Raw genomic sequence first — 26,289 nt, forward strand, 5'->3', positions numbered from 1 at the left:
CCTTGGGAAGACACATGCTCAGTTCTTATGCCCGGGCCTACAGTTTGTGCTACACTTTCTCATCAGTTCATCTATCTGTTTTTTCTTTCAGAAATTCTCAAAACTTCTGGTTTGCTGATGACGCTTTTTCTTGTTTCCTATGATGTCATCATATTCTCTTCAAAGAATTTTTTCTGTTACTTTGATGGGGATGTTGGAGGTCGGAGAGGTAAACGCATATCTTAATCTACCACTGTGTATGTGTATTCACACACACACACACACACACACACAGCACATACGCATTTGAAAAGATATAATAACACATCCAGTCAATCCTTTGGGGGAAGATGCAGTCCTATAAATTAACAGAATACAATCCCTGAATTCTTTAGTTGGTCTCAGTGTTTTGCCCAGTTTATGCTTATTAAAAAAATCTAATACTGAACAATGTGTCAGGAATTACAATTATAAAGTCTGAGAAAAAAAGGTTTAAGGTGACATTTTAGAATATTTGCTATAATTATTTGTATCTAAATTGGAATATTTGCTCATCGTTGCTTTTCCAATTCCTCTACCCTTGGATTTAGACTTGAATACTGCAACTCCATAGTAAATATGAGGGACCACTTGCCAAGGCATTGTTTTATTTTAAATTTTTTTAAGTAGGCTCCACTCCCAGTGTGGAACCCAAAGCAGGGCTTAAACTCACAACCCTGAGATCAAGACCTGAGCTGAGATCAAAAGTCAAACACTTAACTGACTGAGCCACCCAGGCGCCAACCCCAGGCACTGTTTCAGGTATAATACTGAAAGAAGGGCTGTTCAACTCTTATACTCTCCGGGCATAGCAATGTCATTTGGATTCTCCTGATTCAGATTCCTTTCCTTAGAAATTCTTCAAACAAGTGTTTAACTTAATAACAATAAAAAATGTTTATTAAAAAAAAAACAGGGACTCCTGATTGGCTCAGTCGGTTAAGAGCCTGTCTTCAGCTCAGGTCATCATCCCAGGGTCTTAGGATTGAGTCCTGTATTGGGCTCCCTGCTCAGCAGGAAGCCTGCTTCTCCCTCTGCCAGCAGCTCCCCCTGCTTGTGCGCGCCTTCTCTCTCTCTCTCTCGGACAAATAAATAAAATCTTAAAAAAAAAAACCCAACAAAACACACACACACACACACAAAACAAACAAAAAAACCAAACAGACCCCAAACTCTGAAATTAGCAATATGCTTCCCATTAGTAAATCCAAGGTTGAATCTGGGCTCTACCAGGCACTAACCCTGCCCTCTGGGCAAATGATGTAAAACTTCCTAAGTCTTACTTTCTCAACTTGTAAACGACCATAATAATAGTACTTGTATCTATACAGGCTGGGTTCGAGAATTAAGACAACGTACACAATTCCCTTAGCACAGTTGCTAACACGTAGTAAGGCTTAGTAGATAATTCACATCTACATTACAGAACAGTTCTGTAATAAAGATTTATTTATTTGAGAGAGAAAAGAGAGAGAGAGAAAGGGGGGAGGGGCAGAGGGAAAGGGGGAGAGAGAATCCCAAGCAGACTCCCTGATGAGCACGGAGCCTGACCTCAAAACCCTGAGATCATGACCTGATTCAAAACCAAGAGTCAGATGCTCAACCAACTGAGCCACCCAGGTGCCCCCAGAACAGTTCTGTAATAGACAATCAACCTGGTCTCATTAAGATACTGATAAAATATGGCAAAGTATTAATTCCTTGTTCTATCTGGTTGTCTTTTGGCACATGCTTTTTTCATTGTAGTAAAATATATATAACATTTACTGTTTTTATGTGTACAGTTCCGTGGCATCAAGTACAATCACACTGTTGTGCAACCATCACCACCATTCATCTCCAGAACTCTTCATCTTCCCAGACGGAGACTCTGCACCCATTAAACAACTCCGTATTTCCCCCTGGCCCAGTCCCTGGCAATTACCATTCTACTTCCTGTCTCTATGACTGTGATTACTCTGGATAACTCGTATCAACGGAATCATATAATATTTGTCCTTTTGTGACAGCCTTATTTCATTTAGTATAATGTCCTCAAGGTTCAATGTAGCATGTGTTAATTTCATTCCTTTTTAAGAATGAATTCTATTCCATGGCACCTGGCTGGCTCAGTCCGAAGGGCATACAACTCTTGATCTCGGGGTCATGAGTTCGAGTCTCACAGGGGGTGTAGAGATTACTTAAATAAAAAACTTAAAAAGACTGAATACTATTCCGTGGTATGTATATACCACATTTTGCTTATCTGTTCATCTGCTGATGAACACTGGTTACTTTCACCTTTCAGCTATTATGAACGATGCTGCTATGAACATGGTGTACGCATCCCAGCTTTCCGTCCTTTTGGGTGTATATCCAGAAGTGGAATGCTGGGTCATACAGCAACTGATGTTTTTATTCACTCTTGTCATTTGGTAACCCATGTCAGTTTGCATTCTTGTGTTTGAGAGATTTATGGCACATGCTAGGTTTGTTTTCTTCTTTGTTTCATGACAAATATGCTGACACAGCTTTTCAAAGAGGGGAGACAGAGTCCTTTCCTGGGACAGAGTCCATGATGATAAGGCACTGGGCGGGATCCACTCACCAGTCCCCAGGGCTCCTCTGGGGACGGGGAGTCATCTCTGTGGCCCTGTTTACTTAAGACAGAGCCCCCTTTCTGCTGGCCACCAGAACCAGCTCCACGAGGCCTACTCCTCAACTTCTCCAGGAATAAGAAATGGTTAGGCAGACTTTGACCTCTCCATGCAAATTCACTGCCATTTAACAGTGGAAATGGTTTCTGAATACCTGAAATGTGCCAGACATGGGCTCGGCAGCAAGGGTACAGCGTGTTTGAGGCCTGGCCTCCCAGTTTAGTGGGGAGTTTATAGGCACCCCCCACCCTCGACCCCCTCAAATCATAGTTAGAACTAGACTGCCTCACACAACGATAGCAAAAAAGTTGTCAAAGAATATTTTGGTGTGCTTTGGCAATGGGAGATCTGGGTTTGGTAGGTTCTGTAACGGGATAATTTATGGGCCCTGTAATTTAAAATTATGAATTCAAATGGGATACATTTGGAAAGGGATTAGTTTCAGGGAGGGGGAGGCCCTGAAGCATAAGCTTTATCAACCGCACAGTAAATCTGCTTCTGGATTTGGAGACTATTAAAAAGATCCTTTACCCCTTGAGCTCTGCTTTAATAGTCCTATTCTCTGTCATTATTTTCATTCCACAGTTCAGACATTAAAGAACTTGGTGAGACTGGAAATGTCTGGGTGCCAGATGACTCTCAAGCCCACACCATCTTCAGCTTTCCGGGGCCAGAGGAGGCTGATGGCAAGGAGGAGAAACAAGGTTTTGAAAAACACCGTGTTCATTGCAGAACATTGGGAGGCACCAAGGGAAAAGCAAATTCACCTACTAACTGTCCTATTACCCAGAAATAAATCACTGTCAACATTTTGGTGAATTATATTTCCAGCCTGCTTCACATCCCCTCAAACCGGTAACCTGTTTTTTGTATACAACACTCAGGAACATTTCCAGGTCATGCATTTTCTAAATATAATAAACATTTTAAGAATTTTTTTCTTATGAAAAGGAAAAATAAGACATCCAAACACTATTTCTGAACTGACCCTCCAGGCCAGGCAGATGGATGGCGTCCCCCAAAGCGCAGATGCTGCCACCTAAAGGAGAGATGCTAAAAATACTGCAGTGACATGTTAGATGTGTTAAGCTGTGCTGTGAAGGGGGCTAATTTTGTTTTGTTTTGTTTAAAACTTTCCTTCCTCTTGCCAGACTGGTTTTCCTCCTCCCTTTAAAAAGTCATTCGACTAGGTAATACATTTACCAGCATAAAATTTTAAATAACAAAATGGTAGAGAGTGAAAAGTAGGTCTCTTACCTAACCCTGCCCACCTGACCACAGTTCCTCGCTCTAGAATCAACCACTATTAGCAGTTTCTTGTCGATCTTTCCAGAGACTGTACATACACAAGACTCAATGTTTGTGCAGATGCATGTACTGATCCATAGATGTCGTTCCCCCCCGCCCCCACCAAATGGTGGTACTACTGTAATATTGGACCCACTCTTCCCCACCTTGATTTTGTTTGCGTAGTATTTTTGTATACACTCTCTGGAGATAGTTCATGTTGTATATACCAGGTTGACTTTTTTTTTTTTTTTTATGCTTGCATGATACCCCATTTAACTGTGATCCGTTTAACCTGTTCCAAAGGATAGGTATTCAAGTTGTCTCCATTTTTGCTATTTCTTGTTCAATGATGTGGTGACCCTCTTTGTACATATGTCAAAAAAATAGATTGAGGGGCGCCTGGCTGGCTCAGTCGGTAGGGCATATGATTCTTGATCTCAGGGTTGTGAGTTTGAGCCCCACAATGGGTGTAGAGATTACTTTAAAATATATATATATATTATAATATATATAATACATATTACAATATACTATATAGATTACAATCTTGGAAAAGAAATTATTGGAGTTTTTCTTATCTGACTCTAACGTTTGCCACTTCACTCCCTGCCTTTTGCCAATATGGTGACATCAAAATCTCTAGTTTAGTCAAAAGTCAGTGTTTACATAATTAAGACTGAAATATTACTCACTGCTAAACCAAACAGTATGATAACTATCTTCTGGCATTAGTAACCGCTAATCACCCTTACCCCCAGCCAAACTGCCTCCTTTTCTATACATCATCACCACTTTTCCCCTCAAATGATCCAACAGACTTGGAAAACTTGTAGTAATCATTTCCCCCCAAACTCTCAACACATGGAATAATCGATCAGTTCTAAATTTCTCTCCTTAGATGTCTCCCTTTCGCACTTGACACAGGCGTCTGTTCTCGGGAGGGTTGCTTGTCAGGTGTGATGAACACCCGGCATCCTAGCACTTCCCCTCTGCCCCTCTGCTGGGTGCATCCTCTGTTTTTTTCTGGATCCCGTGTCGCCTCTTCCTTGTTTACACCACACCGTGGTGGAACTCTGCCCTTTGGGAGCTTCCTCCTACTTGATGATGCAAAGTAGCAAATAATTTGAGACTTTGCATGTCTGAAGATACCTTTATTTTCCCCTTACACTTGTTGGGGAGTTGGCTGGATACAAACTTTTCCGTGATATTTTATTTCTGAATTTCGAGGGTGTTGCTCTGCTGTCTCCTAGAATCCTGTATTGCTGTTGGACAGTCTGATGCCAGCCAGAGTGCTGATCTACTATGGCCTGCTTTGAATCTTCATGGTGCAGAGTGGTGTGGTCATATCTCCTCCCTCCATCTCTCCTACAAAGATGCTTGTCGTTACATTTAGGGGCCCCACAGATAACCGAGGATTATCTATTTGAAGGGACTTAACTTAATCATATCTGCAAAGTCTCTATCATATCAGGGAACATTCACAGGTTCTGGGGATTATGGCCTGGACACATCCTTGGGGGTCACTGTATAGCTCAGTGCAAGGAGAGAAGATAAAGGCATATATGGTCAGTGTACCATGTTTAATGGGGGTCCTTTCTATGTTTTCTCTAGTACCTTTAGATTTCCTTTCATGCATTTAAATCTTTGGCCCAGTTGGAATTCACTTCGTAATGGAGCTTCTTTACTATCCCAAACACTAATTATTAAATACCTGTATTTCCCCCATAAAGGGGAAACAAAGGTGACTAGCTCTTAAGAGAAAAAAATTAAAACACGTTTATTTTCCTATAGTAAGTACAAAAATATGAAAAGAAAAGAAAAGAAAAAAGAAAAGAGAAAGGGTGCCTGGGTGGCTCAGTCGGTTAAGCATCTGCCTTCGGCTCAGGTCATGTTCTCAGGGTCCTGGGATTGAGCCCCAAGTCAGGCTCCGTGCTCAGCGGGGAGTCTGCTTCTCCCTCTCCCTCTGACCCTCCCCCTGCTCATGCTCTCTCTCTCTCAAATGAATAAATTCAAAAAAATCTTAAAAAAAAAAGAAAAGTAACTAGATATAATTTTAGAGAAACTCTCTCTGCTCACTTTGGATTCTGAAGAGGGTGCATGGAGAACAGAAAGTCCCTTCCCCTGAATCACTCCCCGTCTGATGAGAACACCCCCGCCTCAGGCAGCAGGATGGAATAGTCTAGGCACCGGGAGTACCCCCACCACAGCAGTGGGAGAGGTGTGTGGTGCAGGGCGGACACCCTTACCTTCCTTCTGACCTCCCAGCCTTTCAGGGAACGACGCACTCGGGGGCGTGCAAACCTGTCACTGCAATGCATGCAGCAAGGGGTAAACAGCGAGCTAGGACTCCAGTCACACTTTCCAGGGACCACAGGCCTGGCTGATCCTCAACCTGAACTTGATAAACAAGTGCAAAATGTTCACGTTTTCACCCCGTTTTGGATACATGTCGAGGCAGTTAGCCAATTGCCTCCTGGGGGCTTCTACACAAGCTGTGCATGAGGATTTTTCTGTCATGGCCTTCTTTTCACTTATTTAAGGAAAATTTAGAGTACGCCAGGGTAATCGTTTTGTATTGAAGCACTGTAATTTAGCTCCTTTCTGGACTTTGTAAGTATGAGTCACTTTCTGCAGCAGTGCTAGGAGATGCAAATAGAATATTATTTCTAAAAATTTGAGATTTTAAGCTGGGTCTTTTACTTTTATTCACTTGTTAGTTTTAGTCTTAATTGTGACACTCATATTATTGAAAGAATGACAGAATTTGAATCATATTTTGTCCTGAGCACTAATGTAACAAGCTGCTTCTCAGTTTCACACGATTTCTGTTACATGTGGGTCATTATTGTTCAGTGTTGTTCTCTTCCACTCCTGCACACCCTGTCTCCCACCCACATATACACTTCCATCTCTGGATCCCAGATCTTTCTTTATGGGCCATCTAGATGTTTGTGCATTCTACTTTGCTACTTTTCATACCTTCTAAGTGTCCCTCTTTGTCGAAGTGTGACTACCTTACACTTGTCCAACACCGGATCTTCCTTCTTGCAATGATATAGTCACACGGTCTACTTTTTTCCCTTTTTTTGAGTGTGCCCAGAGAGTGAAGAAAGGAGACAGTCAGTTGGAAGGAAGCATGAGCTGTGGACAAAGAAAGGAGAGGAGGAGGTATGAAGAGAAGATCCTACATCTTCTCCTTTAAATCTGGATCCAGTCTCAGCATATTTCATTTTAAACTATATGGAATGCCTGGTGCAGGAGCAAATGTTGGAGCAATCACAAAGCTGAGTGCTACAGGCCATCGCCCGGCATCTCCTACTTTCCCCCTTGACTTTCCTGTGAAATCTTTACCATAATGCACTACCGCTTGCTTTACAAAACGTTTGTTTGTTTATGAAAGTTGCGTAAGGTGACAGCAGAGATTCTAGAATCGGAAAGACTTGGTTTTAATGCTCAGCTTTGCTATGTGACCTTGGACAAATTATACAGCCTCCTGAAGCTTTAGCTTTTCCACAGTAAATGTTTATTTCACGAGAGATAAAGGAGAAAATGTAGGTAAAAACCTTGGCATAGTGCCTGGCACTTCAAACAACCCAGAATTCCAATTAATCCGTTCAACAGGTATTTCCCAAACATTCACCGCGTGCTGGGGCCCGTCTGCTGGGTGCTGAGCATGCTGTGACCAACGGTCAGGCCCGAGGCCTGCCTGTCCGGGACTTAGGTGCTAGCAGGAAAAGCAGATAATAAACATGCAAACAAAATGTAATTACAGAGGCTGATTAGCCCGGGAGTAAATAAACAGGTTGCGTGGCTGAGGGGTGCAGGGAGGACCTCTCTCTGCCAGGAAAGCCATGGAAGGCTTCACTGCAGCCCGAAGCATGAGAATGAGCAGGTGGAGCCTGGAACTGTTTAAGGCAGAGGTACTTACATCACTGGCTCAGAAAGAGCCCGCCCACCTCCCGGGTCAACGGACTGGCGAAGGGCCAGAGCCCCGGGTGGCTGCCTAATGGACTCTGAGGGGCTGGAATCCACAGAGGAGTCCCACTTTCAAATCCCTCTTTGTGCGGTTTCGCAACCTGCCAGACTGTTGTCTTTCTACTCTGGCTCCATCTATTGAACGAAAATGACCAGTGCTGCCTAAATTTGTCCATTGTGGCTTTGTTCGCAATCTTCTAATTAAGTGGAAACTGAATACACTTTCACTTAACGTTGTATTTAGTTTTGACTCTGTCAAGCTCTATTTCTGGACAGAAGAGAGTTTAATCATTCCTTCTGAACACACTTTTTTTTCCATAGGAAAGTTCCAGTGTCCCTTAACAGTAATTAATTACGCTAGCTCATGTGGGCTTAGGGAAGCTGCAACCTTCCATTCATTTTGTTTAAAAGAAAACCGCAGGTTTAAAATGGAGTCACTTTTGGGGCACCCAGCTGGCTCAGTCAGTAGAGCATGTGACTCTTGATGTCGGGGTCGTTGAGTTTGAGCCCCACACTGGATGTAGAGATTACTTAAAAATAAAATCTTAATAAAAAATGGAGTCACCTATGTCAAGGGCTCCATATGAATAAATAAACCAAGACGTACTATGCCAACCTGACTGTAGTTTCAACCCCCCAGGCATGTAGCCTTTAATGGTCCACATGCATTTCTTGGTCAGCACTAGGAAATTTACTGATAGGCCCTTCTGCTCCCCTTAGAAGGGCGACCTTGCCTGAAACAATGTACTCTCTGCTAATAATTTCCTCTTTTTGGCTCCCTCTCTTCCTTTAAAAACTTTTCCTTTTCTGCAGCTCAAAGGAGCTCCTTTCTATTTGCTAGATGGGCTGCTGAATCATTCTGATGCGGGAGCAGAAGGCTCGCTGAGAACAAAGCCGAAGCTGACACCCCACAACCCGCCCCCCCATGTGATATGTGTGACGTTCAGCTCCGGACTCCACTCCACTGAACCTCACTTATATTCTAAAACTTCATCAATTCGATAAAGCCAATTTGATCTTTTAAGCTACTCAGTTGAATTTCTGTTGTTTAATGATTTTCACTGATCCTCAATTACTGTTTTCAGTATGCAAAAGTTGCCTTTCCAGCAGACCTTCCATTGATAATTATTACCACTATTAGAATCCCAGGGGCTGACCTGTGTCTTGCACACAGCTTATGTAGCTTTCTAGTCACTGTGACCTCTTTATTCCAGGGAAATCTGGCCCACCAGGCTATCCACATATTTCTAACACTTGGATTTGCATTTCTGGCTGTTTCACTTTACTTCTACTCTCAAGTCCAGGGGTATTTTCAACTCATTGATTCTTTCAGCTAATATTTATTAAATGCTTCCTATGGGCAAAACATTGATTTATTTAAATAAGAGTATTTACTATACTCTTTTGGGAGTACATTAAAGTCGCTAACCTCCTGAAGAGAACGTTCTAGGAGGTGGGGGAAGGGTAGATATGGAGACAGACAATAAACAAGTAAGTGAAAATGTGCAAGATAGGGGTGCCCGGGTGGCTCAGCTGGTTGAGGGGCTGCCTTGGGCTCGGGTTATAATCCCAGGGTTCTGGGATTGAGCCCCAAGCCTGCTCAGCGGGAGCCTGCTTCTCCCTCCCCCTGCTCTTGTGCTCTCACTTACTCTCTTTCCCTCTCAAAGGAGTAAAATCTTATTAAAAAATGTGTGAGATAGCCAATAAATGCTGTACAGCATAGGAAAGCAGGGAAGAGGAGACAGGGAATGGGGGGTGGGCAGTTGCTATTTTATGGTTTGCAAAGGCCTCACTAAAAAAAGTAACCTTTGAAAAGACATCTAAAGAAAGTGAGGGAGTGAGGCATGTAGCTGTCTGGAGGGAAAGCCTGATTTCAGGCACAGGGAAGAGCAGATGAAAAGGCTGAGTGGTAGGAAACAGGTGAGAGGTAGGAAATGCGATCACGGAGGCAGAAGGGACAGGTCCTACAGGGTCTCGTAGGCCATTGTAAGGCTCTTTCTTCCTTCTGCACTGAATGAGTGGGGAAGCCATTCAAGTATTTTGAACAGAGGAACTGTAGCCGAACTAACGTGAGTTCGCTCGTTGGTGAGTCACATATAGAAAGAACACCAGATGGAGTTGTCGGACAAAGAAAAATATTTGCAGCAAATAAGGGGATCCAGGGAATAACTTCCAAAGCCGTGACTCCCCAAGGAAGGGTGAATAGTTTCCTTTTATTTCAGGCTAGGAGGAATATTTACAAAGGGGAGCCCAGTCATTGTATTTAGAGGTGTGTGTAAGGTCACGCAAGGACCTTCAGGAAACAGGCCTAGCTGTAGGTTATGTAAATGAGGCTTGTGCTCCTCCTTGGGCGGAGATTTTAGTATGATGACGTAAAGGAAACTGTCCGTCACTCCATGGTCCATCTGTGCAGGTGTGAGTCTGGTGCTGAGCTCAAACTGGTCTGGGAGCTTGGGCTGCAGGAGCTCTCCCTCTGGGGAGGAGTTAATTGCCTGAGGGATAGTTGCGGGTTTCCATCAGGGATGCTGTGCCTGTGGGGCCTTTAGTCTGAGTTAAGAGATAAACTGGAAAGAGCTTAAGGAAAAATGTGGGACAAAGGTGGGTGGGTATAAGCAGATGAGCAGTAAAGGTGAGGTCTTGGGGTCCAGCTGGTGACAGAATGACATAATCTGACTTAAATTTTTCATAAAATTTGTGTTGAGAAGAAACTATAGGGAGAGCAAATGCAGAAGCAGAGAGATACAATGGGGAGCCCACTGCAATAATCCAGGCAAGAAATGATGGTGGTTTGCCTCCAGGGTGGTAGCAGATGGAAGGGAAGAAGCAGTCTAATTTTAATATATCCTAAGGGTAGAAGTGACAGGATTTACTGACAGCATGACAGGATGTGGGATGAGAGATTAAGCAAGGCCTCAAGGATGACTGCAATGTTTTCAGCCTGAGAAAAGCGGAGAACAGAGTTGCCATTAGTTGAGACAGAGAAGCCTGTGGGAAGTGAAAGTTTTGTTCATGGAGGATATTGAGAAATTGGTATAGTTGACCCTTGAACAACATGGGCTTGAACTGTGTGGGTCTACTTATGCGCAGATTTTTTACAGTACAGTACTGATAAGAGTGTTCTTTCTCTGGGTGCCTGGGTGGCTCAGTCATTAAGCGTCTGCCTTCGACTCAGGTCATGATTCCAGGGTCCTGAGATTGAGCCCCACGTCCGGCTCCCTGCAATAACATTTTCTTCTCTCTAGCTTTATTGTAAGAATGCAGTATATAATACACATAACATACAAAATATGTGTTAATCAACTGTTCATGTTATTGGTAAGGCTTCCACTCAACAGCAGGCTCTTAGTAGTTAAGTTTTCGGGTTGTCAAAAGTTCTATGTGGATTTTTTACTGTGCAGGGTGGGGTGGCACCCCTAAACCCGACCCCCAATGTTCTTTAGGGTCAACTGTAATTCCTTTTAGCACATACTAATTTGAGAAGCCTATTAGACATTCAAATGGAGATGTTGAGTAAGTAATTAGAAAAACAGATTTGGAATTAAGACTAGAGGCCTGAGCCAGATATAAATTTACGCTTTAGCAGTATATAGGTACATATATTTTAAAGCCAGGAGCCTGCATGGGATCTCCCAGCAGAAAGATGGAAAACAGAAGGTTTGAGGTCCAGTCTTCAAACTGATTTGGGGACATTTAGATTTGGGCACATGAGGATAAACAAGCAAAGGAGACAGAAGGAGCAGAACCAAGAAACATGTCCTTGAAAACAGAATGAGGCATTTGCAGAAGAATATTGACATGACAAATGCTGCTTGCTGACCCTGAAGACTGAAAGTTGACAGTGAGAAGGTCACCATGGAGGTCAGTGATGACCTTGACTAATAATAATAATCCCCTTAAACACAAAAATAAACTCAAAATTGAATAGAGAACTAAATGTGAGATCTGAAACCATAAAATTCCTAGAAGAAAACATAGGCAGTAATGTCTCTGACATCAGCTGTAGAAACATTTTTCTAGATACATCTCCTTTGGCAAGGGAAACGAAAACAAAATTAAGTTACTGGGACTACACCAAAATAAAAAGCGTTCACACAGTGAAGGAAACCATCAACAACAAAAAGACAACGTACTGATGGGAGAAGATATCTTTTTTTTTTTACATTTTTTTAATTTATTTATTCATGAAAGTCAGAGAGAGAGGCAGAGGCAGAGGCAGAGGGAGAGAAGCAGGCTCCCCGCCTAGCAGGGAGCCCGATGCGGGACTCGATCCCAGGATCCTGGGATCATGACCTGAGCCGAAGGCAGACGCTTAACCACCTGAGCCACCCAGGCGCCCCAAGGGAGAAGATATCTTCTAATGATATATTAAATAAGGGGCGCCTGCTTGTGTTCCCTCTCCCGCGTTCTCTCTGTCAAATAAATAAAATTAAATTAAAAAAAAAATCCAAAATATATAAAGAACTTACACAACTCAACACCAACCAAATAATCCAATTAAAAAATAAGCAGAGGACCTCAATAGACATTTTTCCAAAGAAGACTTACAGATGGCCAACAGACACGTGAAATGATGCTCAACATCACTCATCACCAGGGAAATGCAAATCAAAACCACAATGAGATACCACCTCTCACCTGTCAGAATGGCTAAAATAAAAAACAAAAGAAACAACAGGTGTTGGTGAGGATGTGGAGAAAGGGGAACCCTCAAGCACTGCCTGGTGGGAATGCAAGCTGGGTATGGTCACTGTGGAAAACAGTATGGAGGTTCCTCAAAAAGTTAAAAATGGAACTACCATAAGATCCAGTAATTCCACGCTAGGTATTTATCCAAAGAAAATGAAAACACTAATTCAAAAAGTTATATATTACTGCAACATTATTTTTAGTAGCCAACACATGGAAACAGTAAAAGTATTCATCCACAGATAAATGGATAAAGAAAATGTACTGTGTATATATATATATAATGGAATATTTCTCAGCTGCAAAATCATTTTAGGATGATTTTAAACATGCAAATGTTTATATGCATGTGTTATATATATATTATATACCATATATGTACATAACTTATATTATGTTACATATAAAGTTATATATACATAATTATGTATATATAAAATATATAATCATATGTAATTCTATATACTATAGTATATAGAATTAGTGTACAGTATATATAAAATTATATATTTCATATAAGTACATATAAATTATATAAGTTTGTATACAATTTATATAATTATAATATATTATGCAATATATATTACATAATATATATTATATATTTATATGTATCTGAAAGAAATTGGTTTCTTTATGTGAGGCAAACCTTTTCTTTTTTTTTTTAAAGATTTTATTTATTTATTTGAGACACAGAGAATGAGATACAGAGAGCATGAGAGGGAAGAGGGTCAGAGGGAGAAGCAGACTCCCTGCCAAGCAGGGAGCCCGATGCGGGACTCGATCCAGGGACTCCAGGATCATGACCTGAGCCGAAGGCAGTCGCTCAACCAACTGAGCCACCCAGGCACCCGAGGCAAACCTTTTCTAACCACCAATTAGACATCAAGGAATATGTTAGCATACACAAAATAATTAATATACATATATATTTTAAAGATTTTATTTATTTGAGAGAGAGAGAGAGTGAGAAAGAGAGAACACAAGCTGGGGGAGCAGCCGGCAGAGGGAGAAGCAGGCTCCCTGCTTCCCCGACATGGGGCTCGATCCCAGGACCCCGGGATCATGACCTGAGCCGAAGGCAGATGCTTGACCGACTGAGTCACCCAGGTGCCTCCAAATAATTAATATTTATTTATAATCTGTTAGATCCTGTGATGACACCAAAATCAAATCTGATTGCATACATGAAACTTTTTTCCTTTTCTCCTATCCAAACACATCGGGCTATTTTCTTTGCTGTGCAAAGGTTCATATTGACTGATTTGCAAGTCAAAGCAGAAAAACAAGTACAGTTAGAGGAAAATCCATGAACTCTATGGATTATTTAGGGATGGAGAGAGATTTTAAGTAAGGAAACCTAGATTGAGGTCTTGACCCATTGCTTGTAACCTATGTGTCTCTGGGCAAGATACTCAACCATTTTCGTCTACCTCAGATTTCCATCAGTAAAATAAAAGCAGTAACAACAATAACACTCAGGGAGCACACATTAGGTGCCAGGCTAAGTCCTTTACATGTGTTACCTCATTTACTCTTCACATCAACCCTCTGAGGTGAGTACTACTATATTCCCAACCTATGGACAAGGAAACAGACTTGAGAAGTAATTTGTCCAAGATCACACAGCAATTAAGAAATGAGGCAAAGACTGAAAGTCTAACTCCAGAGCCCGTGATCTTAACTATTACACTATACTACCTTATCATAATATAACGTGACAATCAAAATAGTTAATATATATTCAAATGCTTAAAGCACTTGACACATGTTATTTTTACCTCATTAGAGAGGGTATCACTATAATTAATAGAGAGCATCACGATGTAAAGACATAAACACTGAGATTGTTAATTAGGGGTCCAGGGATTCTCGTCCTGATTTCTCCATAAATTAGCTGAGTGACTGTGACAAGGCACTTAACATTTGGGGTCCAAGTTTTCTCAATGTATACAGATGTATACATTTAAGTACCATTTAGATCCTGCTGGCTAGGAAATGATACTGTTTTGCCATTTTATGCTCTTTTGGATCCAGCTTCCTCTAATGTTCTGGCTCTAAGTTTTTTCTCACAGGACAAATGTTGCATTTTTCTCCCTTGCTCTGGCTTCTAACTGCTTTGAGTTCACACACAAGATTATCAAAAAGTATAACATGCTCAGAAAAATCAGTGAACCATGGAAAGAGGACTCTTGTTTCTTTTCAAAGCTTTGCTTCCTTTGTTTTGTTCTGTTTTGAGTAGGTAATGCATGGGCCTTGTCCAAAAGTTAAAACCCTATCACAAGGCACACATTGAGGAGTCTTGCTCCCTCCCCTGACCCTGTCTACCCTGTCCCTACTGTTCCGTTTCTTTTTTTTATTTATCCTTCTGGTGTTTGTCTATACAAGTTCAAGCCATATGAAAGTAAATTCTTATTTTCTCCTCTTTTTTAAACAAAAGATGATACATTATATTCACTTCGTTTTCTTCACTTAACAATATACCTTGGAAATCTCTTGTGCATCAGTACACAAAGAGCTTCATTTACTTTTTTTTTTCAGCTGCATATTATTTCATTGCAGGGTAGTACCATAGTTCATTTAATCTCTGAATGAAGGACACTTGAAGGGCATTTTTAATATTTTGCTAATACAGACAGTAATGCGAATAAATAACACTGTTCACACATCATTTCATACTATACAGCTATACACACAGGACAAACTCCCAGGAGTGGAATTCGTGGGTTAAATGAATTTATAATCTGTATAAATATTATCATATTGCCCTCCACAGAAGTCAGACCATTTTACAGACCAACTAGGAGTATATCAGAGTGCCTGATGCCTCACGGATTCACCAACATCGTGTTGTCAAATGTTGGATTTTTATTTAACAGATCATTTATCTGTTAGGGAAAATGGCAGGCAGAGTGATTTTAATTTGCTCAAAGACAAAGCTTTTAAAAAAGAGTTGGGAAGCTGAAAAGCTGGTAAAAATTTAAAGTTTGGTAGAAATGGATTCTTCAAAGCAGACCCCAAATCTGAGGCTACGCAACAGAGTAATATTTAGAAACTCCTGTAAATGACGACTGACATTGGAATAGAACAAAAACAATTTTTTGTAACCCAAAGCTGTGTGTCAGTCAAGTCCAAGGAAATCTGGCAATTGCTCTGTAGTTACTCAATCTTAATCCAAAGAAATCACTTGCTGCCCTACTGGAGCCTGGCTTTAAGCTGTCCCACAATACTATTAACTGAGGTTTTTTTTTTTTTTTTACTGTTGTTTTTTACTCTAGTCTGGCCTGTGCGAGAACCAAGGGCAAGCCAGCCCCAAATGTGCAATTCTGGCACGCAGATCATTTCAAGCTTTCTTCATTAAAAGACTCAGGAAGAAATTTTACTGCCTAAAAGAATTTATTTATTTATTAAAAAGATCTTATTTATTTATTTGACAGCGAGAGACACAGTGAGAGAGGGAACACAAGCAGGGGGAGTGGGAGAGGGGGAAGCAGGCTTCCCGCGGAGCTGGGAGCCTGATCTGGGGCTTGATCCCAGGACCCTGGGATCATGACCTGAGCCGAAGGCAGACGCCCAAGGACTGAGCCACCCAGGTGCCCCTTCCTAAAAGAATTTATATCGTGGACCTGCTCTAGGAAGAGAACTATCACCATAGATACCTATGTTGTAATATGAACTGGGTATGGTAGACAGGGAGCGGCCTAGCAAGGTCTGTTTCATCAAAGTCCTCTCTTTGTCCCATTGTTTCTGAATGGTCCAGAAAAACATTTGTTTACCAAACATTTATTCTTTTTCATCTTCCCGTGAATTGTTTTCTTTCCCTCTAAAATTCCAGACCCCTTACCCCCTTTTCCTTAGTTTAGGATGACATATATACCTCATTTAACTGTCTTTGGAATCTTACGTCTTTGTGGATTCCCTGTAAAACAAAATTAAATTTGACTTTTTTCCTGTTGATTTGTTGCATGTCAATTTAATTTTTAGATCAGCCAGAAAAACCTTGATGGATAGAGTAAAATCTTTCCTCCCCAACACCAGCATATTAACAACTCCAAATTAACATCTGCATATTAATTCCAAAGGCAAAATATACATTTAATGTTTTGAACAGATACCATAGAGCAAAAATGGCAAGAACAAGATGAACAATAACTGGAAGAAATCCCTTTTTATACTGAGTTAATCTCTCTTTTCACACATACATGCATCAGCACATGCATTTCTCTCAGATTCAAAGAAATGAAAATGTATAGATTCCATTCTATTTTTTTCTCTCAAATCTAAAGGTGAAAACGTTCAGTTTTGATAGAATGTAATATAAAATATGTAGTACATTTTCTGTGTTTGTATATTATAAAAACCACTATACTGAAGGCCATCTGGTATTTCTTTTGGTAACACCCTAAACCTTCATTTAATTTAAATGTAAACTTCAACAAACTTCATTCATCAGTAAAATGGTAATGATGCTGATACCCACCTCATAGGGTTTTTGTGAAGATTAAATAACTCAAAACATGTAAAGCACCTAGAAGAGTACTTCGAGTAAGCATTCAATAAATGTTAACTATTATCGTATTTATTCTCTTGTAATACTTTCCAGTGACTGTAGAATCTTTGGTAGCCCCAATGGTAGGTACAATACATATTATTTCTATATGTTGAGGAAAGTCTTGAAACCTTAATTAATGAATAGCGATCAGAATCAGCTCAGATAGTAAGAGTGATGATGGAAAGGATCCTCTACTGGTTAGTGTAAATGCTGAACTTGTTTGATATTTAAACTCAAACGTGGGGACAAAATAATGGCCCATGTATATATGTCCATGCCCTAATTCTTGGAACCTGTGAATATGTCACCTTATATGGCAAAAGGTATTTTTCAGACGTGATTAGAAGCAGGGACCTTGAGAATGGAGATTACCTTAGATGATCCAGATGGGCCCCAATAAATCACATGAGTTGTTAAAAGTGAAAACCTCTCCTGCTGCGGTAAAAGAGAGATATGATAAAGAAAGGTCAGGGAGGGGCACCTGGCTGGCTCAGTCAGAAGAGCATGCAACTCTTGATCTTGGGGTCCTGAGTTGAAGCTCCATGTTGGGGATAGAGATTACTTAAAATAAATAAATAAATGTTAAAAAAAAAAAAAAAGAAAGAAAGATCCAAGAGATGTGATGATATCAGGACTCAATCAACTGACCAGATGTTGCTGGTTTCTTGAAGCTAGAAATGAGCCCAAGAATGCAGGTGGGGGGAAAAAAAAGGCGCCTGGGTGGCTCAGTGGGTTAAGTGTCTGCCTTCGGCTCAGGTAATGATCCCAGGATCCTGGGATCGAGCCCCAAGTCAGGCTCCGTGCTCGGCGGGGAATCTGCTTCTCCCTCTGCCCCTTCCCATGCTCGTGCTCACTCTCTCGCTCTCACTTTCTCTCAAATGAAGGAAAAAAAAAAGAATGCAGGTGTCCCTCTTGAAGCCTGAAAAGACAAGGGAACAGATTCTCTCCTATAGTTCTATAAAGGAACGTGGCCCTGCTGATGCCTCAAGTTTAGCCCAGTGAGTCCCATTTCAAATCTGACCAACAGAATTGTAAGATAATCATTTTGATATGGCTGCAAAAGAGAACTAATACATAAGGTAGCAATCTTATGCAAGGACGTAGTATTTACAGCCATTTACTATGCGTTTCGTACTAAAAAATTTAAAGTGACACATTGTGAATGAACAGTACCACAAACCATACATTCTCCTGGCTTAGACCCTTTGAATTAGGTGCACAATAGGCCAGTCTGTTGTTCTACAAACATTTAAGAGGACTTAGTCCAGACCTGAGGCTAAAGAAGACTTCTGAGCTATTGGCAAGAAAATCAAACCCCTGGTATCACTCAAGGGCATTGCTCAATCTGTCTCTGCCTCACACATATGTGTATGTATAGATGCACTGGGTGATTTTCTCATGCCTGGTGAAACTAGATCTTTGGAAACTTTTGGCAAGAAGTAGTTTGGCCCAAATTTCAGAAATTAAAAACATAGCCTACACTGCATTTTTTAAATTGTAGAGTTGAAAGAATTTCTGGCCATTTTCTCCAACTTAAAACTGAATGAAAATGAGTTAACATTGTGCAGCTCACCTTTTTCAATAATAGCGTGAATAAAGCGCTACCAATCTATGTTACTGATCTCTACTACAGTATGGTCCTGAAAACAAAATATGCCAACACTGAAATATCAGAATTCTATAAATAGCTCAGAGGTAGTTAACCTACATGTAAATCCAGTTAGAATCTATCTTCTGGAGTACTTAAATTTTAGAACAAAGTAAATAACCCTTATTTTTATTTTCAACTACAATGTGGTCTCTATATCAATTTTTTAAGATTTACTGATACTTTATTACCCAGGACACTGTCAATTTTTATGTGTTTCCTCTGTACTTAATTGGAAAATTAGATTATTTAACTAAGTACGGGTTACCAAATGTATCAAGTTTATTAGTCTTACTGAATATTTGATCTGTTAATTACCAAAAGAAGTATGTTAACAATCTCCCTATGTGATTGCATATTTGCCCATTTTCCCATGAAATTGTTTTATATAAAACATATATTCATAAATATATGCTGTATTGTTAGAGACTTGTAAGTTTAGAGTTGCTGGACATTCCAAATTAATTTAAATGCTTAGCATTTTTTAGTGACCATATTTATCCTTTATAATGCATTCCCCCCCCACATCTATTTAATTGGATTTAAATAAAGTCCCTTTAATTGGACAGCAATACAGCAAGCTATCTTTTGATTGTATTTACCTGATATATTTTTTTATCATTTTATACCTTTTGTAATTTTGATACATTTCTTCTAAATGTCATAGAGTCAGAATTTCTGCATCCTCAACAAAAGTCTGCCTTTTCATTGGTGTATTTAATCCATTTACTTTTGAGATATTGGAACTTATTTTCAAGATTTCATTTTATTCTTTTAAAATATGTGCTTTTAAATGTTTTTTTTTCCTTTCTTTTATTCTTTCTTTTGGAGCTTAAAGGATGTATTTGTCAGGATCAAGGCTAAGCTATGGTAACAAAAAGTCTTTAAAATAAGTACCTTAAGGAGCATCCATGTCAACTTCTCTCTCATGAAGCACTTCAGAAGCGGGCTGGGCTTGCAGAGCAGGCTGCAGCAGTCAACGCTGGGAGGCAAGGCGGCCACACGCAGTCACACGGGAACCCACGCTGGTAGACCGGCTCTGACCGTCTGTCATCTCTGATACTTAGCTTCTGTGTTTGCCTCCCACGTGATCACCCTGGTTGCTGAAAGGAAAACAGACAGAAAGGAAAACAAAGAGCTTCCTTTTAAAAAGACTATCTGGTTGCATACATCACTTCTACCTCCATGGCTTTAGCAAAAGCTGTTACAGGGACACACTTACCTGCACAAGCAACTGGGAAATATGGTCTCTGGTGAGTAAGGCACGTGCTCAGCTAAAGTGCAAGATGTTCTGTTACCAAAAAGAAGAAAGGGAGAGAGGACTGTGTCAATAACACTTTCGGTCTTATTACTGACTACATATTGGTTCAATAATATAATTCTATCTTGCTCTTATTTTTATCTTCTCATGAGATCACAGTTGGTGTTATTATTTTACAACCAATTGTTATTTAGATTTATCCACATGGTTGCTAATTTTTTGCTTATCATTTCTTCTTGCCTCTTAGTCCTTCCTTTTGGGTTCAATTTCACTATTCTTTTTTTTTTTTTAAGATTTTATTTATTTATTTGACAGAGAGAGAGAGAGAGAGAGAGAGAGCACATGAGAGGGGAGAGGGTCAGAGGGAGAAGCAGACTCCCCGCTGAGCAGGGAGCCCGATGCGGGACTCGATCCCGGGACTCCAGGATCATGACCTGAGCCGAAGGCAGTCGCTTAACCAACTGAGCCACCCAGGCGCCCCTCAATTTCACTATTCTTGAAGAACATTGTATTAGCTATCTATTGCTGCATAACAAATTGCTCCAAAGTATAATGAGTGGAAACAACATTTACGATCTGTTTCTGGATCTGGGGTGGCTTCGCTGGGCCCTCTGCTTCAGGGTCCCTTAGAGGCCACAGTCAGGTGTCAGCTGGGGATTTAGTCATCTCAAGGCCCCACTGAAGAAGGGGCTGCCTCCCAGACCACTCACATGGTCGTTGACAGGATTCAGTTCTTCGTGACTGGATAACCGGACGAAGGTCTCAGTTCCTTGCTGGCTGTTTGCTAGAGGCTGTCCTTAGTTCTTTGCCACGTGAGTGTCCCCAACCCGCAGCTTCTTCATCAAAGCACGTAAACCAAGAGGGCAACAGAGGAAGAGAACCAGTAAGACAGAAATTAAAGTCTTTTGTAACATAATGCACAGGTGACATGCCATCATTTTTGCTGTATTCTATTTGTTAGAAGCAATCACTAGGACCGGCCCACGCTCAAGAAGAGGGGATTACACCTAGGTGTGAATCCCAACAGGTGGGGCTCACAGGAGCCATGTCAGAAGCTGCCTACCAAATACCCTCTTTATATAAGTTCTTTCAGTGAGTCTGAGAGCAAGAGCTCTATTAATTTTTGTTGGTTTAAAAGTGTCTTAAACGTCTTCGTTTCTGTCTCATTCTCTTTCCTTCTGGGACTCCAAACAGAAGTGTGTTAGACCATGTGATATCGTCTGACAGCCCAACGATGCCGTGTTCTTATGGTTTTCTAGTCTTTTTTCTCTTTGAATGTCATTCTGGAAACTTTCTATTGCTACATTTTCAGGTTCACTGATCTTTGCTTCCGCGGTGTTACTGACTTCCAACCTTTGTACATTTAGGCACTTAAAACACTTCCAAATGGCTCACCATCAGAGGAAAAACAGCATGGAAATCTGATAATACTTAAACCAAACAATACAGAAAATATCACGTTTCAAACTCTTGACATAGCCAAACACACTTAGAGGAACCTTAAATACTTAGAGAAATTAAATACTTCTTTTAAAAATCAAATTGAAAACTAATAAACTAAGTATCTAGATCAAGAAGTTAGAAAAAGAACAAACAAGTAATCCCAAGAACATAGAATGAAATCATAAAGATAAATGACTAAGGGGCACCTGGATGGCTCAGTAGGTACACTGTGTGATTCTGATCTCGGGGTTGTGAGTTTGAACTCCACACTGGGTGTAGAGACCACTTAAAAGTAAAATCTTTAAAAAAAATGAATAAGATTAGGGGTGCCTGGGTGGCTCAGTCGGTTGAGCGTCTGCCTTGGGCTCAGGTCATGATCCCAGGGTCCTGGGATAGAGCCCCGCATCGGGCTCCCTGCTCAGCGGGAAGCCTGCTTCTCCCTCTCCCACTCCCCTTGCTTGTGTTCCCTCTCTCACTGTCAAATAAATAAAATCTTTAAAAAAAAAATGAGTACAATTAGAAAACAAAGATATAGCACAGAAAACCACTGTCCAAAGCTGTTATCCGAAAAGACCAATAAAACAAACTTTTGCTAAGATTATTCAAAGAAAAAAGACTCAGAAAATAATATAAGAAATATGAAAAAAACCTCAGAAAATAATATAAGAATTATGAAATGTAGTTATAGATATATCAGAGATTATTTTTTAAAAAAAGATAAAACTAGGAAAAAAATTTATGCCAACAGATTTTGAATATCTAGGTGAAATATACTATTTATTAGAAAATTATAACTTTTTTTTAAAGGGGGGGTAGGGCAGAGAGAGAATCTAAGTTCCACGCCCAGTGCGGAGCCCGAAGTGGGGCTCAATCTCACCACACTGAGATCATGATTTTGAGCTCAAATCAAGAGTCAGATGCTTAACTGACTGAGCTACCCAGGCACCCCAGAAGATTATAACTTTTAAATCAGCTTTTGAGTAAAGAGAGAACATGAATAAACCTGTTAAGTATAGCAGATAAATAAAGGGAAACAAGCCTTTATCTTGCCTTTCCCATACAGGTTCAGAGGAGATCTGAATAGAAGATGAAGGCAAATCTGTCTAGCGAAGTAGTCTAGGTGATCAATGGAGAAGGAATGATAGGATTAGAACACCTGCATTTTGCAACCCCAAGCGAATTGCTCATCACCAGTGGCTAACGTGACAAAAAAAGACAACCAACTATTAACATTTGAAGGATAGGGGCGCCTGGGTGGCTCAGTCGTTAAGCGGCTGCCCTTGGCTCAGGTCCTGATCCCGGGGTCCTGGGATCGAGCCCCACATCGGGCTCCCTGATCGGCGGGAAGCCTGCTTCTCCCTCTCCCACACCCTCTGCTTGTGTTCCGTCTCTCGCTCTTGCTGTCTCTCTTTCAAATAAATAAATAACATATTAAAAAAAAAATTGAAGGGCACATTAAGAAGTTAAGAAGTATATAAAAAATAATCTTAACAAAGAAACGGGACTTGAAACTGAGCAAGTCACTTGATCCAAGCTCTGATTTGCATGTAACAATTTAATTGTAAGCTGTGACAGAGGGATTTCTAGTGCGTTAGGCTCCCAAAGATGCATCTGCCAGAGAATGGTTCCTCCAAGGACTGGAGTCCTGGAGACCGGTTCTAAGTCAGCCAGGTTCAGGCTGCTAACATAACCAGCAGAGGAGAAAGGCATGATACGGGACTGATGGGCGGTGGAAGGCAGAGTTTGAGGGGGGTTGTGTGTCCAGCTGGGCAATTTGTTTTATGCTATAAATAAATGGTGATAAAATGTCACTCAAGGATTTTCAAGAAAGTAACAGAATCATACTAGTATTTTAATGGGATCAGCCTACTAGCAGTATGGAGGATGTCTTAGAGCAAGACAAGACTGCAGGCAGGAAGGTCAATTAATTTAAATATCAATTATATCTTTATATTTAGGAACCATACCAGTATCATCAGCCATATTAATAAATCATCTGGGGGTAGAGTAATTTCATGTGGTGAAATCTACTTAGGTCTAATTTTGTATTCTTTTTAAAAAATTTAGATAATTGCTGACCTTATTCCTAACTTATAGGGACCCTGTAGACTCTAAAGCATCTACTATCGAATATAGAGTTGAAAAATGTGACATGTAAATACACATTAATAATATATAATAATAGGGGTACCTAGGTGGCTAAGTCAGTTAACTGTCCGACTCCTGATTTCAGCTCAGGTCATTATCTCCGGGTTGTGAGATCGAGCCCCGTGTCAGGCTCTGCACTGGGCATGGAGTCTGCTTGAGAGTCTCTCTCTCCCTCTGCCCCTCCTCCTGCTCTCCCTCTCTTAAAAAAAAAAAAATATATATATATATATATATGATAAAATTATATGTATAAATACATAATAAAATATAATAAGAATAAAAATATCATTTCTTGTGTTTATGCCCTGGACTTGGGACCAAGAAGACCTAGATTTACAGTTTGGATCTACAACTCACTAGCAGTATGATTCCAAGAAAACCACCACTGGGCACCTCAGTTTCACCTGTAAAATAAGAGGGGAGGGATTATTTTCTTCACTGCTGTGTCTGCAGCACTTGCATGGTGATCTACACGTTGTTTATGTCAAAAAATATTTTTTGATTAAAGGCATTTATTGATTAAAGGCATGTCTACTCTACAGAGTTGCTGTGATAATGAAAGGAGATACACATTGTGAAAGGTCCTAACACAGCTCTTAACAGAGACGTTATTAAATGGCCGTTTTGTGCCAGGTGCTGGGCAGACGAAGATGAGTAAGACAGCATCCTTACTTCGGTAAGCTTCTGCCTAGAGGGGCTACATAAAGTATGTACGATGGAGCACACAGTACCATGAAGTGCAGAGTAGGTGCTCAATAAACACCGAATCTGAATTTTTATGACACTTTTCAGTTTACAAAGCACCCTCACGAACATTACTCTATTTGAAATAACAGGTACTATCAGTTTTACAAGAACTGACAGAGGTCTTAGGCATTCAGCAGAGGGGAAGGATGATCGGTTGGGATAAACAGGCACAACTTCATAGGAAAGACATAATTTGAAATGAGCTTCAAAATATGGACAGATTTTGACAGGAGTGAAAGATGGAGAGGTGGAAGCTTTTTGTTTTTTTAAATAGGCTCCAAGCCCAGGGTAGGCCTTGAACTCATGACCCTGAGATTAGGAGTCATGTGCTCTACGGACTGAGCCAGCCAGGTGCCCTGGGGATGGGAGTTTTATAAGATGGAGAAATATATAAATCCCCTCTGGAATACTGCTGAGTTGATATTTGTAATCTTTGGAATCAAGCCTTATCCATCTTTGAAAAATCCAGAGAACGTTTTCCATCTTTAATTTTCAGGTACATGCTTCAGGAATTGTCTCGATTACTAATGGAAGTTACACGACAACATTCATTTATTCGCCAATCTTTACTGCCCACTTGATATGCTCAAAGCCATGTCACGGGTAGTATGAGGGCTACTAAGATGAACCATGTATATAAACTACCCCACAAGGCACAAAGCTGGAAGCACTAAAACCCAGCTGAAGCTGGATCTGTTGAGAGAAGAGAGAACATTTGCACTCCCTGCCCCTCCCGTTTTCTTCCTACAATTAATTCATCTCACTCAAGATTTGATCTCATAAAAAAAAATGAACTGTTCTTTACAACTTCCTCTTTCCGACTACTTGTCGGGTTTGTCGTGCCCTTTCCAGCCTGAAAGTCTTTCTCTTTATGGGAAGATTTAGACAATTTGGGAGCCAAACGACTGCCCTCCTTCTGCCATCAGGTTCAATGCCCAGCACGCCTTGTCTCAAGAAACTTTACTCAGGTCTATACTTTCTTGTTCTGAATATCCTTTAAAGTATCTTTTATTGTGTTCAGCACAATTTCTGCAAAATCCACTTGACTATGATCTTCAGCGTCTTTAAAGATGGCTTTAGGGAGGGGGCCCAGGAAGTTATCACACTAAGGTTCGTGACGCACTATGTAGGCCATTGTGCGTTTTTTCTGTAACCCTCAGAACGGCCCTGGAGACTGGAACATCTTATCAGCGTTTAAGTGTTTTGGAAACTCTGATCCTCGAGGACAATAATTCATCCAAGGCCTCAGAGCTCGGGAGTGGCAGACCTTGGATTTGAACATTGCTATTTCTGACCTCAAAGCCCACGTTCTCTCCACCACAACGTATCAATCATGATAACGTGCATTTTTAATCTCCTCTTCCTTGCGTTTTGTAGGAGCCCCCAAGGGGAAAAAAACTCAGTTCACCAAAAAGTTTCCAAACACATGGATTTCATGTGCCGAACAAGCATTTATTTACCCTGGATTATTACCTTTCTCCAGTATCCCCGAGTTTATTCATTACTGCGACCTTTACAACTGTACAGTCATAACTGTTCCTGTGCGTCACGTCTGTCGGCTCTGTGATAGTCCCTCCTGTCCTTGTTTGACACGCCCAGACTTCATTTCCCCCCAATTTGAACTCCAGGATGACGATCGCCCGCACGGGTTTCGAACAGGGAGAAGGCGAGAGGAGCGAGGAACTGACGTGGTTCCGTTCCCTGCGGGTCGCTTCACCTCACCTTTCCGTCCAACGCTCGGCGGCCTCGTAGAACGCACCGTTCCCGCGCGCCCACGGGGGACGGAGCGGCAAGGCGCCGGCCACCGGCTCGGCGGCTGCGCCCACCCCGCGCTCAGCCCCGCGCTCAGCCCCGCGCTCAGCCCCGCGCTCAGCCCCGCGCTCAG

General features: G+C 41.0%; 1 long non-coding RNA gene across 10 annotated transcripts in view; it reads right to left on the reverse strand.

Annotated features, from left to right (window-relative positions):
* LOC118013210 overlaps positions 1–26,276 on the reverse strand; it is a 67,669-nt gene extending 41,393 nt beyond the window's left edge. For 4 of the 10 annotated variants that reach the window (XR_004679962.1, XR_004679961.1, XR_004679956.1 and 1 more), the window contains exons 1-4: positions 25,878–26,120; positions 20,777–20,902; positions 20,028–20,096; positions 19,703–19,908 (exon numbers count right to left, since the gene is read on the reverse strand). This is a non-coding gene — a long non-coding RNA (uncharacterized LOC118013210). The other 6 variants (XR_004679963.1, XR_004679964.1, XR_004679957.1 and 3 more) reach the window with 6 other exon arrangements.
* Between the last annotated feature and the right edge of the window lie 13 nt (positions 26,277–26,289).

Source organism: Mirounga leonina, unplaced genomic scaffold (genome assembly GCF_011800145.1).
Source record: "Mirounga leonina isolate KUSES-001 unplaced genomic scaffold, KU_Mleo_1.0 Mir_153, whole genome shotgun sequence".
NCBI classification, from domain to species: Eukaryota; Metazoa; Chordata; class Mammalia; order Carnivora; family Phocidae; genus Mirounga; species Mirounga leonina.